The sequence below is a fragment of the Nelumbo nucifera genome, chromosome 1 (genome assembly GCF_055504915.1).
Source record: "Nelumbo nucifera cultivar China Antique chromosome 1, China Antique-T2T, whole genome shotgun sequence".
Classification (NCBI taxonomy): domain Eukaryota; kingdom Viridiplantae; phylum Streptophyta; class Magnoliopsida; order Proteales; family Nelumbonaceae; genus Nelumbo; species Nelumbo nucifera.
The window spans coordinates 188,262,336-188,277,209 of NC_142649.1; the positions used below are offsets into that span (position 1 = coordinate 188,262,336).

The 14,874-nt window shown below is 38.0% G+C and overlaps 1 pseudogene; it reads left to right on the top strand.

Annotated features, from left to right (window-relative positions):
- The first annotated feature begins 767 nt into the window (after positions 1-767).
- On the top strand, positions 768-13,362 carry LOC148804266 (uncharacterized; annotated as a pseudogene).
- Positions 13,363-14,874: the final 1,512 nt, after the last annotated feature.

The following is a 14,874-nucleotide window of genomic DNA, read 5'->3' on the forward strand; positions in this document are numbered from 1 at the left end:
AAAAATCTTTAAAAAAAATTAACAATTCACAATTGTTTCTTTCAAAATTTTGTAAATCTAACACTCTAAGAAAAAAGTTTGGACTTTTAAAATCATTTAGGGTGAAAGAAGGCTTATATCGAGGAAAGGAAATTTACTTTTCCTTTTTAATTTTTTTTTAATTTTTAATCGTATCTTTTTCATCGATACGTTCCGATACGCATAAAAAAAAGACGAAACTTCCAATTTCTATGCGTATCATGTATCAATTTTTAAAAGATATATCAAACGTATTGTATGGAAATTTTAAAACTTAGTATCACGTGTATTTTGACAGAATAATAATGGATAATAATGATTAATGGATGATAATAATATGGGTAAAGTTAATCAATTGTTTAGTAAATTAGCTAAATCATAATGATAATGATAGTTTAAGAAATTTATAAAGATGCTCGCGTCGGCGTTAGCTTTAAAAGTTTAAATTGTAAAGTTGCAGCCTTGCAGGGAGGGAGAGAATGCAACAAAGTACCGTTGTAGGCGGAGTTGTTGATTGTTGGTCTTTGTCTCTAATGAATTTCCTTTTCACCAAAAACAAAAAATTCAAAATCAACGGCCACAAATGGCTTCCACGCCACAGTTTTGGATGGGACTTATCTGTGTAAACCCACCGCCTACGCCCACGCGTGGCGAGTACATGTCTAGTCTTTACGCACACACAGTATCATAGATTTTCTCAATTATATCCATCTTTCTTCTTTCTTGACTTATATATATATATAGTTTTTGGGCTTTTCCTTTCTTTATCGTCGCTTTCTGCTTTCCTTCTTTGCGCCCTTGAATTTTTATAAGCTGCTTCTGTTCTGTTGCTCATTTCCTTTGCGAATTTATCGTAGCTTCTCTCTCTTAGGGTTTGCAATTCCTTTGCTTGGTGTTTCAGATCTTTCTTATGGTTCTCGAACAAGTGTATATTTGTTTCTTGTTTTTTTTTTTTTGGTAAAATGAAAAGTAACCACTAAAAACATCAAGATACAATATAATCACCCTGAATACAAGGATTTTGGTGATTTAATAAGCTAGGGGGTATGTAGACGACACAACAGAGTTCAGAAAGTGTTGCTTTCCTGGCCATTCGATGGGCCTGATCAACATGATTTCTTTCCTCTTTATGTCATCTCTTTCCTATAGACATGCATTCTTCTTCTGCTATGTTTCTATTTTCTTTTGGTGGAATTTGTCTTTTTTTTTTTTCGTTATATTATCTGTCTCCAATTGTGTGAATTCGTTTTTCTTTTTTTAATTTTTGTTCGGTCTAATTGTTGAATTGCTTGAATCCTATTGAAAAATTGGTTTTTCTCCTTAGACAATTAAAGTTGAACCCTTATCTCCTTATTCATTTTCTCATGAGAATTGCCCATGTTGTGACAAAAATCTGAAAACGAATTCAAACTATTCTGATTGCAGGAAGAGTTTTTTCCTCCATTTTAACTGTACGAAAGATGACAATGCCTCCTCCTGTCCCCTATGGTTTCCTAGAATTTTGAGATTTCAAGAATTGGGGGTTCAATCTGCACGCGTATTAATATATTATCAGGAATGAACTGTTAATTAACCTTTTTCTTTGAAGCAATGCACAAGATAGATAAGAATAAAATTTAGCGGGTTAATATTATGTAGTGTCTTCCTCTCTTCATGTACGTTAGTTCTTTTAATATTTCTAGATTTGTTTGGTCGTTAGTTCTCTCCCTTTTGCTTTCTGATATGCTCATCAATGTCATTCAGGTTTTCGGTCGATTTCCATTAACTTAGTGAAATGGACAATTGTAGCGATTTTGTGTCGTTGCTTGGACCTGATGTCTCTAGTACGATTTTTATATATTTGGAAGATCCAGCGGGTTAATATTATGGCATGAGTGCAACCACTGTCAATGGATGAACATAGAAAATTTCGCATGATAGAGAAGAATCATTTGTTTTGACATCACGCTATAATTTTCTTTATACTTCTAATCGTTGCATTTAGCCTTTTAGCATATCATAAGAGTTAATTGCGTATTCAAATCAAAGATGACTGTAAACTTCTCAAAAATCATCTAGATGCCTATCTCTAGGGCATTCCTTTCCTTGAGGATTCTTTTATCAGCTTCTTTTGAGAAAACATCAATGCAAAGCAGCTGGTTCTTAACACATAAGCCCGGCCAAATTCAATGATATCATTCTTCTCTTCCTTTTTTTTTTTTTGATCAATATCATTCTTCTCTTCCTCATCATCACATTCTCTCTCAGCTTATACCTTCAGCAGGTAAAAGTTAGCTCTTACTGCCCATAATTGTCTTATGGGAGCAGCTTTCCTAATTGACCTCAAATGCTTGCAATGCTGATGCAGGTTGCATCTTAATCATGATTGAGAAAAGGCTGAACCACATGGTTGATTTTTCCTAAATAAAAAAAAAAAAAAGCTGTTGTATTTTTATTTTGGTTGTTGAAACTAAGCTGTATGATGTATACTACTTGTCTCCCACTATTGGTTTATCCTTCACATTTCTCTTTATTTTATGCCCCACTTTATCTCAACTTCTATCTTTCACATCATCACTCTAACACTAACTATTTCTCCATCTCTCTCCTTCCAAGCACATTATATACACATACATGGTAAAACGGAATTAGAAAATCAAAGACTAAAAGAATGATATAATTTCAAGAAAAAAATGTTAAATGCATTGTCCTTACAGAGCTCTGTAGCTCGTGTGTGTGTGTGTGTGGGTGGACCCTGTTGGGGGGGGGAGAGTTTACTAGCCAGGTTATTTTGGTGAAGAAGTCTCAGTGACCCAGGAGTCTTTGACATGGCAAGATTTCTTTTGACACAAAAGGATACCATGTGTTCCTCTCACCAGCCTCAGTTAACAACGCACATTTCATCTTAAAACACCTTTTCATGAGGCCAAAATGAACCTGTATAGCAGGAAAAATACCACATAGATTGAAAGGAAAATTCTATAAAAGAGTTGTAAGGCCAGCTATGCTATTGCAGTATGGAGCAGTGTTGAGCAGTCAAGAAACATGTCCAAAAAATGAGTGTGGCAGAAATGTATAGTCTGAGATGAATGAGTGGAAAAAAATACAGGATAGGATCAGATATGAAGTCACTCGAAGGAACCTAGGAGTAGCTCCAATAGGTGATAAAATGAGAGGAAATAGACTAAGTACTATTTGATCATGTGCATAGAAGACTATCAACGGTACTCACAAGGAGAGGTGATTTGTTGCAAATTGAAGGGGCTACAATGGCAAGGAGTAGACCAAAAAGGGCATGGGTGGAAGCAATAAGAAATTATTTAAGTGCCAATAAGTTAACAATGGATAGGGCATAAACAGAACAGAATGGCAAAACAGGATTCGTGTAGGTAACCCCATATAGTTAGGATAAGGTTTGGATGATAATGATGATGGCAGGAGAGATACAAGTGCAGTTCCTTATTGTGCAGTCTTTGGATGTATAATGAAATGCTTTACAATTTTTCATAAAAAAAAAGATCCAACTCTGTTTTTCTCTTTTCTTCTTTTTAAAAGCTTAAAGCATTGAAATTTTGATTGGATCTCAAACAAGGTGCCGTATGGGGGTTGATGTGGGATGAACTAGTTGAACATACAAGTTCCATGATCCAATGGATGTTCAGATTAGCCACATCATTATTCCATTTGATGAAAACAGTCTATGTTGTGCAGGGAAGCTCCCTACTTGACCCAATTACAAAACCTTAACTCTCTCCCCTATATAGGTGTAAATCGTGTCATGCCGAGGAGGCCTGTGTTTTTGGCGGGCCGGGCCTGGCTGTGCTTGCTACCTCTGGGATGCTTTAGAGGTCTAGCCCGGCATGGCCCATGGCACGGGCCCAAGTAGGCTTGGGCTCCGCGGGTTGAGCTTTGGGTCAGGCTGGGTTGTGGACCGAGCCATGCCATGAGAGGTATTTTTAAAAATTATGAAAAAAAATGAAAAATTAAAAAAATTGACAAAAAAATCTTAAAATTTTATTTTATATGAATTTTGATGTATACAATTGTTTATATATGCAATATAAAATGAAATAATATAATAAAATTGAATATATATATATATATATTGTAGAGAAAATGGTTGACCAGCTTATGGTCCCCACTTGTTCATATGTTTTCCTTTGATTATAACGTTGTTAAAATACTGTTAGATTTCAGTTGTTTCTAGTGACAGGGGTATTCCTGACATTGTACCACTTATTATTATAGGCCTATTTTAAATAGCACTTGGGGCGGTAGACTAAGCCTGACTAAACCCCCTTTTTTCTCTTCTATTCTCTCTTCCTCCTCTCTTCATTTCTCTTCATCTCTGTTTTCTTCTTCTTCTTTTTTTCTATTTACTAAACAAGTCTGAACCTCCTTGGTTTCAGACAACTTGGTATCAGAGCAGGCCTAAAACTGGTTAGGGCTCTCATGTAGGTGTAGTCCAACCGACTACATGAGAGTATTTCTAGGGCTGGAAGTTTCAGCTTGATTCACCTGGTTCTTGGAGGTCATTGGAGATTGAAGAAGGTGCCCCAAGGTTCAGAATACTTGGAGAGTTGTCCGGTGGCCAGGAAGAATCGGAGAAAACAAGTTGGTTTTTGATTTAGAGCTTAAATTAAAGATTGAGAGTGGTGCCCAGTATTTTATGGGTTGTTTTTCATACTTTTTTGGACTGACAGGCATCTAAAATTTTTCTGGAATCAGTACAGTTGTTCGGCTGTTCCCTTGGATTGCTTTAGGGTTTCTTTACGGACTGTTCTTCTAGGCTGTATTGTTTTGACAGTATTGGTCACCTCTACTGCCCACCTTGTGCTCGTAAAAAGGCCTCAGAATCTTTTTATTTACTCTGGTGCTGTTGGACAGTATTTGGAATTTTTTTTTTTTTTTTGGAAAAGGAGTTTGGACAGTGTTGTACTTTCCATTCAGTGAATATCCTTTGTTCATTTTAGCATGGAAATGGCTGGAAATGAGAACAAACCAAATGAAGAAGGACTTGTAGGAGTTGGAAACTCTATTGACAACAGTTCATTTCAGATTACTACAATCAAGTTTGATGGAACAAACTATTTGGAATGGGCCCAATCAGCCGTGGTGGCCATTGGAGGGAGGGGAAAGTTGGGGTATGTGATGGGAGACACAAAGAAACCAGCATAGGAGGACCCTTTGCTAAATGGGTCCAAGAAAATTATTTGGTTATGACTTGGTTATGCAACTCCATGCAGTTTCATATCAGTAGAAACTGTCTTTGGGCAAATACAGCTAAGGAGATTTTAGACAATATGAAAGAAACCTATTCTCAGCCCCTTAATGTTTCTAGAGCCTATGAACTAAAAATTGAGGTTAATAATTTTAAATAGGGGGAGAAACCTATGTCAGTCTATCTCTTCACCTTGAAATCATTGTGGTATGAGATTGATCATCTTAAGACTATTGAGTGGGAGAACTAGAAAGATGCTGCCACATACAGGAAATTAGTTGAGAAAAATAGAGTGTTTGAATTCCTAGTTGGGCTAAACTCTAACTATGACATTGTAAGACAACAACTTCTCACTAAAGATAGTGTCTCTTTATCTCAAGCCTACTCTCTGGTACATAGTGAGAAAAGTAGAAGAAAAGATATGTTACAAATTCCATCTATGGAATCAGCTTTAGTAGCTATAAAACCGAAGATTGGAGGTGATAAGGAGAAGGATGTAAAAAATGATGGAAAGAGGGATGTGTTTTGTGACTACTGTAAGAAGCCAAAACATACTAAGAACACTTGTTAGAAGCTTTATCCTCAACTAATTCCAGAAAGACTTAGGAACAGGAAAGGAAATGCAAATGCAGCTATAACCACAGGAGCTTCATCCACAGCTATAACCATCTCTGGACAATCTCATTCTACTCCACCTCCCACTTCTGCTTTTGCTCAATCAGGTACAAGGGTCACTACTTATTATGCCTTTCAAAAAGTATGCCTTCCTTATGGTTCCACTAATATGCAGCTTGCCGATGTCTTCACCAAGGTAGTCAACAAAATCAAGCTTGAGACGGATTTAAGCAAGTTGGGAATGATCAATATATTTTCCCAACTTGAGGGGGAGTGTAGAGAAAATGGTTGACCATCTTGTGGTCCCCACTTGTTCATATGCTTTCCTTTGATTATAGTGCTGTTAGAATACTGTTAGAATACTTTTAGAATACTCTTTTCAGTTGTTTCTAGTGACAGGAGTATTCTTGTCATTGTACCACTTATTATTATAGGCCTATTTTAAATAGAACTTGGGGCGGTAGACCAAGCCTGATTGAACCCCCTTTTCAGTCTTGTTGTAGTTGAGGCACATAGCAGATTTGATTTGAAGGGGCATACCTCTCCCTACTATTTGGGCTTCCATTATACATGTCTAGGAAAGGTATCTGGACATTAAAGGCTACTTTAGATAGAGCTTGACTCCCAAATCTGAATGGTTAACAAGTCATTTCTGCTACTCGAAGCTTTTTGAGAAAAGAGCGGTTGTAAGGTAATTTAAAGTCATCAAATCCTAAGAAGAACGTTATGCCAGGTAGATCAACCATGGATGCCATCTTTCTGTTTAGGTGATTGATAGAAAAGTTTAGAAAGAAAAAAGAGATGCCCATATAGTTTTCATTGATCTAGAGAAAGCATATGATATAGCCCCTAGGGAGGTAAGTTGGCTTTTGGAAAAGAAAGGAGTGCCAAATAGGTATGTGGGTCTAATTAAGGATGTGTATGAGGATGCAAAAACCAATGTTAACATCCATAGGAGAGACATCAGATTTTACAGTTAAAATGGGTCTCCACCAAGGTTCAGCACTTAGTCCTCATTTATTCACTCTATCCATAGATGAATTGACTAAACTTGTTCAAGAGAAGATCCCATGTGCTTGATGTTTGCTGATGAGTGATGACATAGTATTAATTGCTGAAATTAGTAAAGGATTAAATGCAAAATTAGTTTATAGAAAACTGCACTAGAAACAAGAGGTTTCTAATCAAAATATATGCAATGTTAATTTAATAATAATAGGAGAGCAAATCATGGAGACCAATGGATAATCATTGTGACCTCTTCCATTACCTTGATTCTATAATTCATAACAAAAAGAGAGATTGAGGGGGATGTTACCCGTAAAATTAGAGCAGGATGGAGTGATGAACAAAATGAAGGGGTGCATCTAGAGTCTCATATGATAGGTGTAATAACACTTTGGCTAAAAGGAAAATTTTAAAAAACAGTTGTAAGGTCAGCTAATGTTGTATGGAACAGAGTGCTAGGCTAGGCAATTAAGAAACAGGAAGTCCAAAAAATCAGTGTGGCAGAAATGCAAATACTTAGGTGAGTCATGAGTGATGAAACTAGAAAGAACATGGTTAAAAATGAAGTCATACAAAAGAGCCTAGGAGCAACTCCAATAGTTGATCAAATGAGAGAAAGTAGAATGATCTGGTTTGGTCATGTGCATAGAAGACTAGCTACAGCACCTGTTAGAAGAGCTAGGGGCAGACTGAAAAGGACTTGGGTGGAAGTAGGGGTGGCCATGAGTCGAGCTTTTCACAAGCTATTTGAGCTTGGCTCATGAAAAGCTTGATTAGGTTTGGTCTAAACCGAGGTTTGAGCCAAGTTTGAGCCCAATATATAGGCTTGTTTGCTAATCGAGCCAAGCTCAAGCCCAATAAAGCTCGGCTCGTGAGGCTCACGAACCTAATCGAGCTTTTACATACACACACACACACATATATATATATATAATAAAAATGCTATATATAAATATATATATATAATTTTATATTTTATACAACATTTGTCTCACAATCGAGCTCGAGCCTCATACTTTATTGGTGAGCCAAGCTCAAATAGCTAGATATTTGACTCAGATCGGCTCAAATCTACCCCTAGGTGGAAGTAATAAGAAATGGTGCAAGCACCCACAACTTAATGATGGATATGGCACTGGACAGAATAGAATGGCAAAACAGGATTCATGTAGTCGACCCCATGATGATTATGATGATGAAATGATTAAAATATTAGACACCAAAAGGAGAAGGGAAGAGGAAACAACACTTGGGGTGGGTGGTTGAATCCCCTTACAAAATAACTAATCCATTGAAACGAAAAAAACGGTACTTACAAGTATACCCATGATAAAGGGTATTGTGGTCATGCCCAACATTTATGCTACCCTAACAGAACTAAAGATCATGTAGTAAAGCCATAATTTCCCCAACCAAGGTCTCTCTAATCCAACCAGTCCCAACTCCCAAGTGTATAATGTTAGTCTTTCCCTTGGAGTCTTTGAATGCCTCTCCAATTCCTGATGATCCTGGATTCCCAAGGCATGGCAATTGAAACTAATGGTAGTCATGAGACCACATTCGTCAAGGTGCTGGCATTTTGGTTTTCCAACCCTTCTGTTCTTGGCCCTACAGATATGGTGGCACCTATACACAAGACAAAGTAGGACATGCCTTTTCAGTAGGGCAAAGGAAATCAAGAGTTACATAAACTTCTTATTTACTAGCATTCCTCAACTTAATATTCATTTGTGGTGTCACTGCTATTTCATGATTTCTACAGATTGACGTGTTGAACACTCGTGTATACCCGACTACTTGGTACCCATGTCATATGCCTAGGTAGGGGTTATATATAGGCCAGATTGGACCGGACCATAAATGATCAGCCCTATGCCTAAGTTAACACTTAGACAGAAATGGATTTTTGACTATTCAGAATGCACAGTGTTTTGAATAACTTGCATTATATATGTATAGGTTGATAAGGTGGAATTGACTGCACAATAGTAGTAAAAAAAATACTAAAGCTAGGAATGTGGATCAACAGGAATGAAAAATAAGGCATGAAACTCTGTTCTGCAATTTTCTTAAATGATTCTGATATTGGTTTTAAAATGATTTGCAGTGATTAAATATGGTTTCTGTAAGAAGTTGTGTGCAAGAATGTTTCCAGTAATATCGCATATTATAAATGTTGAAGAGGGAAATAACAGTATGGATCCTATGGAAATTGGGTCTAACAATTCTATGGAATGGGAGGACCTGGACAGGGACCATAGAGTTTTTGCTCACCTAGCTCGAGGTCTCACATCTTTTATGAGAATGGGTTGTATTTCAGAGGCTATTTGTGCATTCAGCACTAATAATTTTCCAGAAGAAAGCATTCAGAATACTTTGGAACCAAGTGATATAGTTGAGGAGAGACCTTCATACTGGTCGAGTAAGGGAGAAAGTGAGCCTGAGACATTAACTTATAAATTGATCTCCAAGCTATGTGTTATTACGGAAATCAATATACAGCCATTCCTGAAGGGATGGGATATCCATCACATGGATGCCCAAATCTTGCGGAATGGATTGGGTGAATTTCAAAAATTTCTCCCATCTTTGCAGGGAATCGAATTCCCTATTTTAGAAAAACATATTTTTCAAGGATCAATCTTGAACCATTAACCAAACCAGATCTGAACCAAAAGGAGTAGGAGGGAGGATGTACCTGATATGGAGAATTAGTATCTCCCAATGGAGGTGTTCACGCCCAAGGAAGGATCCAAAAACTGCTCCCACTGAAGATGGCGCAGTGCAGGATGGAGCAGAATCAGCAATGTTCTTCAAAAGAACTTGACCCTTCGCAAGAATCAACTGAATGGCTTGTGAGTACAGCTCCAATCAATCTTTTCCCAAAAGATTGGTATCAAGATCAGATCTTGATTTCTCCAAGAACTGGAGATCGAACTGAAGGTAATAGCGGTGGCAGGAAGGAGGCGGCAAGAGAGATTTTGCAGAGGTTGCAGAAATCTCTCTTCTGTGATTTCAGCTCTGAAGACAAGAGTCTTAGGTTGCATGTCTAAAGGTTGCCGCCCCATCCTCCTTTTATAGATTTAAAGGGATCAGCTCCTAATCCTATTAGGAGTTGCTGATCCAAATTATATTTGGATTAGAAGTCCCTTTAAGTGATAAGGGAGAACCCTTATCTTATCTATAGATCAAATCAGCCATCTCCTAATCTAATTAGGAGGCTTCCAAATCTAAGTCTTATTTAGATCTTGGACTCTCTAAGTGGATAGGGTCTAGGCCCAATCCTATGAGTTGATCCATCTCAGAATTCGCCCCCTTTAATTGACTGATCAAATTAGCCCAGTTCGAAATGGGCTTAAGGCCCATTTAAGGTTATGTATTCACTTAGCCTTTCAAACCATTGCCCAGTTGGGCTTCCTTGTATGGCGTGGGACCCAAACATTGATCTACACATCAGCCACATGGGTTCAGCCCAGCCTTTGTTACAAGGCCTGGCCGAATACACTGTTATGGACAGTGCACCCCCTGAAACCCATCTTATGGGCTCTATGGGCCCAACACTTATCCTAAGTGGTCCCTAGGCCAAGCCACCTTATAACACCCAGGGACTATGGGCAGATGCAAGATTAGCCCATCAGGTATTATCCTCAATGGTCTTACACTTAACCTCTCAACCCATAATGATCAAACACTACCCAACAAGGGAGGATCTCTCCCTCGACTACAAGGAACAGTGTTGCACTCTCTACTTAAATGGATCCCGGGAATTAAAACCTTTTGCAAATCATTTCGAAACCATAACATATATTAAAATCGGTTGCCGGCAGTCTTGGTTTCCATCAGAGAGAGTGCATCCCCGATCATTACCTTTGTCCGACAAAGGGACTGATCTTGTCACTATGATCACCCACTCAGATGAATTTTCGGACTGTCCCAACATACTCAGGTTTTGACCCCCGCTAAGGATCTCACTGATTGGTACATCAAAGACAGCCCAATCCGACACCTAGTGTAGTATCATAATCGAGTCTAGGGGTCAGGTGTAACTTTCCAGTTTTGCCCATCTATCTCCAAGGTCCAGGGCAATACTGGAAATCTGGTCCGGTTCAAAGGTTCTATTAATCCTATACTGCATGTGTTTCGGGTCTCACCCTGGTAGTTGAGACAAGCCACCCCAACAGTTGGCAGCACACAAGTGTCAGCCTTGGCAGGATAAATCTCCCCAGACTTACCCAATGGCTGTGAACATTCTAAACTAACACAAGTCTCATTAAGTGTCCAATTTAACACACCACAGGAACATGAATCAAATGTGTACTTTATTCATTTACAATAAATTCATAATGTACATATTTATGATTGAAGCTAAGGGCATACAACTGTCTAACAATTCCATGGTTATTTCTTGATATTATTTGCACCTTTATGTGATCTTGTTCTGATTTCTGATTATTTTATTGGTTGGGTAACTGTACTCCCCCCTCCTTTTTTTTCAGCATTTTTCCAGCCTGATATTATTTGCACCTTTACGTGATCTTGTTCTAGTTTCTATTTATTTTACTCCCCCCTCCTTTCCTTTCAGCATTTTTCCAGCCTGGTTTTCCTATTTATTCTGCCATGGCTGTACGGTTTCGAATGGGTCATCTCAAACCACTGGAAGCAGGAAGTGTTCACATGGATAGACTTGTGAAAAATCAAAGACCCGCTAGTAACAACTTTGTATGGACATATGTTTCACCAGAATTTCAAATGACTAGGTGAGTTGTGACATAGCTTTTGGTTGGTAATCTCGGATTAAAAACAAATGAACAATTTAACTATTCATTTTTTGGGAAAGGGCAAAAAGTTTATGTACCTGTTAATACTGTCATTAAAAAACCTGATTTATGTGCCTTATTTTTCTTTTTCATTGTTTATACATGTAGAAGTTGGACCAGCCAACTCAAATGGGTGCACATGATTGGCAAAACTGGGATTTTTATTGTGGATTTCATTTTTTTTAATTAAAAAACATGTTCATTTCTGTTCTAGCACATGCTGCAAATACTCCTATGACATGTAGGCTCAGTTTGGAAGGAGTACAAATACAAATATGTACAGTACAAATACATACAAACTACAAGGTTTTACACTCTACAAATTTGTATTTATACTCTTTCCAAACTGAGCCATAGCGAAGGTCCAATGGGATGTAAACTTGCATATAGAGAGTGAAATCATCAAGTTCCTTTTTCTCAGCTGAATTCCAGCTGGATGCAATTAGTAACTGTTGGTTCATCACTTATGTATCAAGTAAAACTGCTGAAAGAAATTTTATGTTAAACAGGAAAACTGCTTACAGAAGTTCAAGCTACCTGAGCCTGTTCTATGTATAGGTGGAATTTTGCAGATTGAGCTATTGGGCAGGGTTCAGAAACAAGATACGGATGGATTGTTCTATATATGGTCAGTCTCTTTCAGGCTCCATCTTTTATCTTTTGATTTTTACTGATGACTTGTACTCGCGTCTTTCCTTGGTTATTAGTTACTCCAGAATCTAAATGCCTATAGTCATTTTCTGTATGGAAAAGGTTGAACTTCAAAGTGTAATGCTATGTTAGATTAGTGTATTTTTCCCGAGTGAAAGCAAACTTTGTTTTATTGCAGTAAATCAGAATCAAAGTTTGTAATCTTAACACAGAACCTGGACTATACACCTTGATTAGGATGGATGGCTCTAGAACCCTTTAGTTGCAAAAAAGATACTATTGTATCAAGTCTGGTAATCACATTGAAATAACTGAAATGCTGAAATCTTCATTTAGGACTAGGAATCTGCCACAGAATTAATACAAGCAGCGATTTATTTATTTTCATAACGTAACCTCTTTCACCTCCAGCCTAGTTGGAATTGTATCAATTGGATGGGCATGATTGGTATTTTGATGTTAATTAGATTTAACAGGGAAAAATAGTGGGAATTTTGGGATTGAAGTCCAGGAGCACCTGGTGTGACTGTTAGATTTGTGTTAGGATCTCCTACCTACAAGAACTCTGCCCACACCTAGCCACACATCACTACAGCAGCACATTGAGAACATCTCATATATTTACATGTTACCATTCATGGGGAGATGTACCCAGTGCACAGCTGTAGTGTCCTGTGGGTAGGAGATCTGGATTGATTAGATTCATGGGAACATATCCATGTTTAACTTCTTTCGTTTTTTTGGATTGAATTGGTGCCATGCAGTGTCTCTCATGTTCAAGTTATCGGTTGCTCAGTCTCACCTGCATTTGATGTTGAAATTCTGGACCCATCCGGTAAGTGGTTGTTGAAGTACTACCCTGAGGCTTAGTACTGCATGTCTCTAGTAAGAGATCCTCTGGATATGAGCCCAGTACGCCTACTCATTCAACAGCCACAGAAAGGTTGATTCAGAGAGGTATCAGTAGTCGGGAGCTAATGATTCTGAATGCCCTTGCTTGGGAATATGGCAGCCTTCCTTGATAATGACTCAGATGAAGAGTTGTTTGACTGATGTGGATCGAAGTCATAGAACTTGTTATTTTGGTCTGACTTGGAGAACTTGAATAGCAGAAACTTGCTATTCGTTTTCGTTTGCTACTTGGGGATTTTTCGTAAGGGAAGGGGAAAGGGAAAGGAAACATGTTAGTTGAATGTAGTGTCATACAACTTATCTTTAGGAATTAAAGGTATATGTGCCAATGCATCAGCCGTGCTCTCATTTTTGGCTTCCTTGTATGTATGTTATAAAGTATGCGATATCTGCTGCCAAATCGACTGTCTTGAATTATAGTACTGGAACAATGACAGCGCAATATTGCACATTAATATAGTCCCAGACATCTGGTCTAGAAGCAATTTGACAAGAGAGATGTGCATCATTAATATAGTACCAGGGAGGCTGTGATTTTTGCTGAAGTGCATGCTCAAAGGACTTGAGTTGCAGGTAGGCGTGCAACTTGGGCGGGCCAACCCGAACCCAGATCAACCCAGTCCGTACTTTTACACAGGCTGGGCAAAACCCCATACCTGTTTATATTTTAAGTATTAAGTATCAATGGCTTGCTGACACAATACGGGGTTTCATGTTGATACTTCAAACCTTGTATATGCGTATACACATTTGCGTGCCGTGCATGCATATATGCATACATGTATATCAAATTTTAGTGTTAAGCTCGGATTTGATAATTTAGGTCATAGTTTTGAAAATCGGATTAAACCGGATGGTCAGATCGGTTGACCTGGGAACTGGTTAGGCAATCGGTTTCGTTTCATTATAACACCACTCTTGGATCAAACACCATTGATTTAATCAATGACTTTCTATCCTGGGTGGCCGAATTGTTGACCCATCGACCGACAACAGTTTTTGATTTTTTTTATTTTTTTTTTAATTAGAATGGGTTGTTTGTTTGAACTGGATGGTTGGACTGTTTGATCCAGGAATTGGTCCCCAAAACGATTCTGTGTTCCATCTGGTTTTTAAAACCTTGGCTTTAGTCTGATCTTGGGGTTGAACCATAGGCCTAATTCTAGCAGTTGGGCCCTAGTTGAATTAAAACCCAGCCCAGCCCACAGGAATTGCACCCCTAGCTACAAGGAGATGGTACTTGTTCTAGCATTCTAAAGCCAAGTTTGGGAGTACTTAAAAATAAGTGTTTATTCAAATAAGCACTTATTTTGGGTCGGGACCACACTGTTAAACACTTGCTGATGTATGGGTAATAAGCTCAAAATAAGTGCTTATTTTATAAATAAGTGTTTAAATAATAAATTCAAATTTTCAGCTTTTTTTTAAGTGCTTAAACAATAAGCACTTGTTCGAATTCTCTACCAAAACTGTCCCCATTTATTTTTAAAATTTTCAATTATGCACTTCAAAGGTAAAAACGTATGGTTTGACACACCAAGGCTTTCTTCTCCTTTGCCTTCTGCAATTGGGATAGCTTGCCGATTACTGCCCCAGCAGTCGTAATCTCCTATTTTAGTGTTACAAACTTCGACTCCAAGACAATAGAAAGAC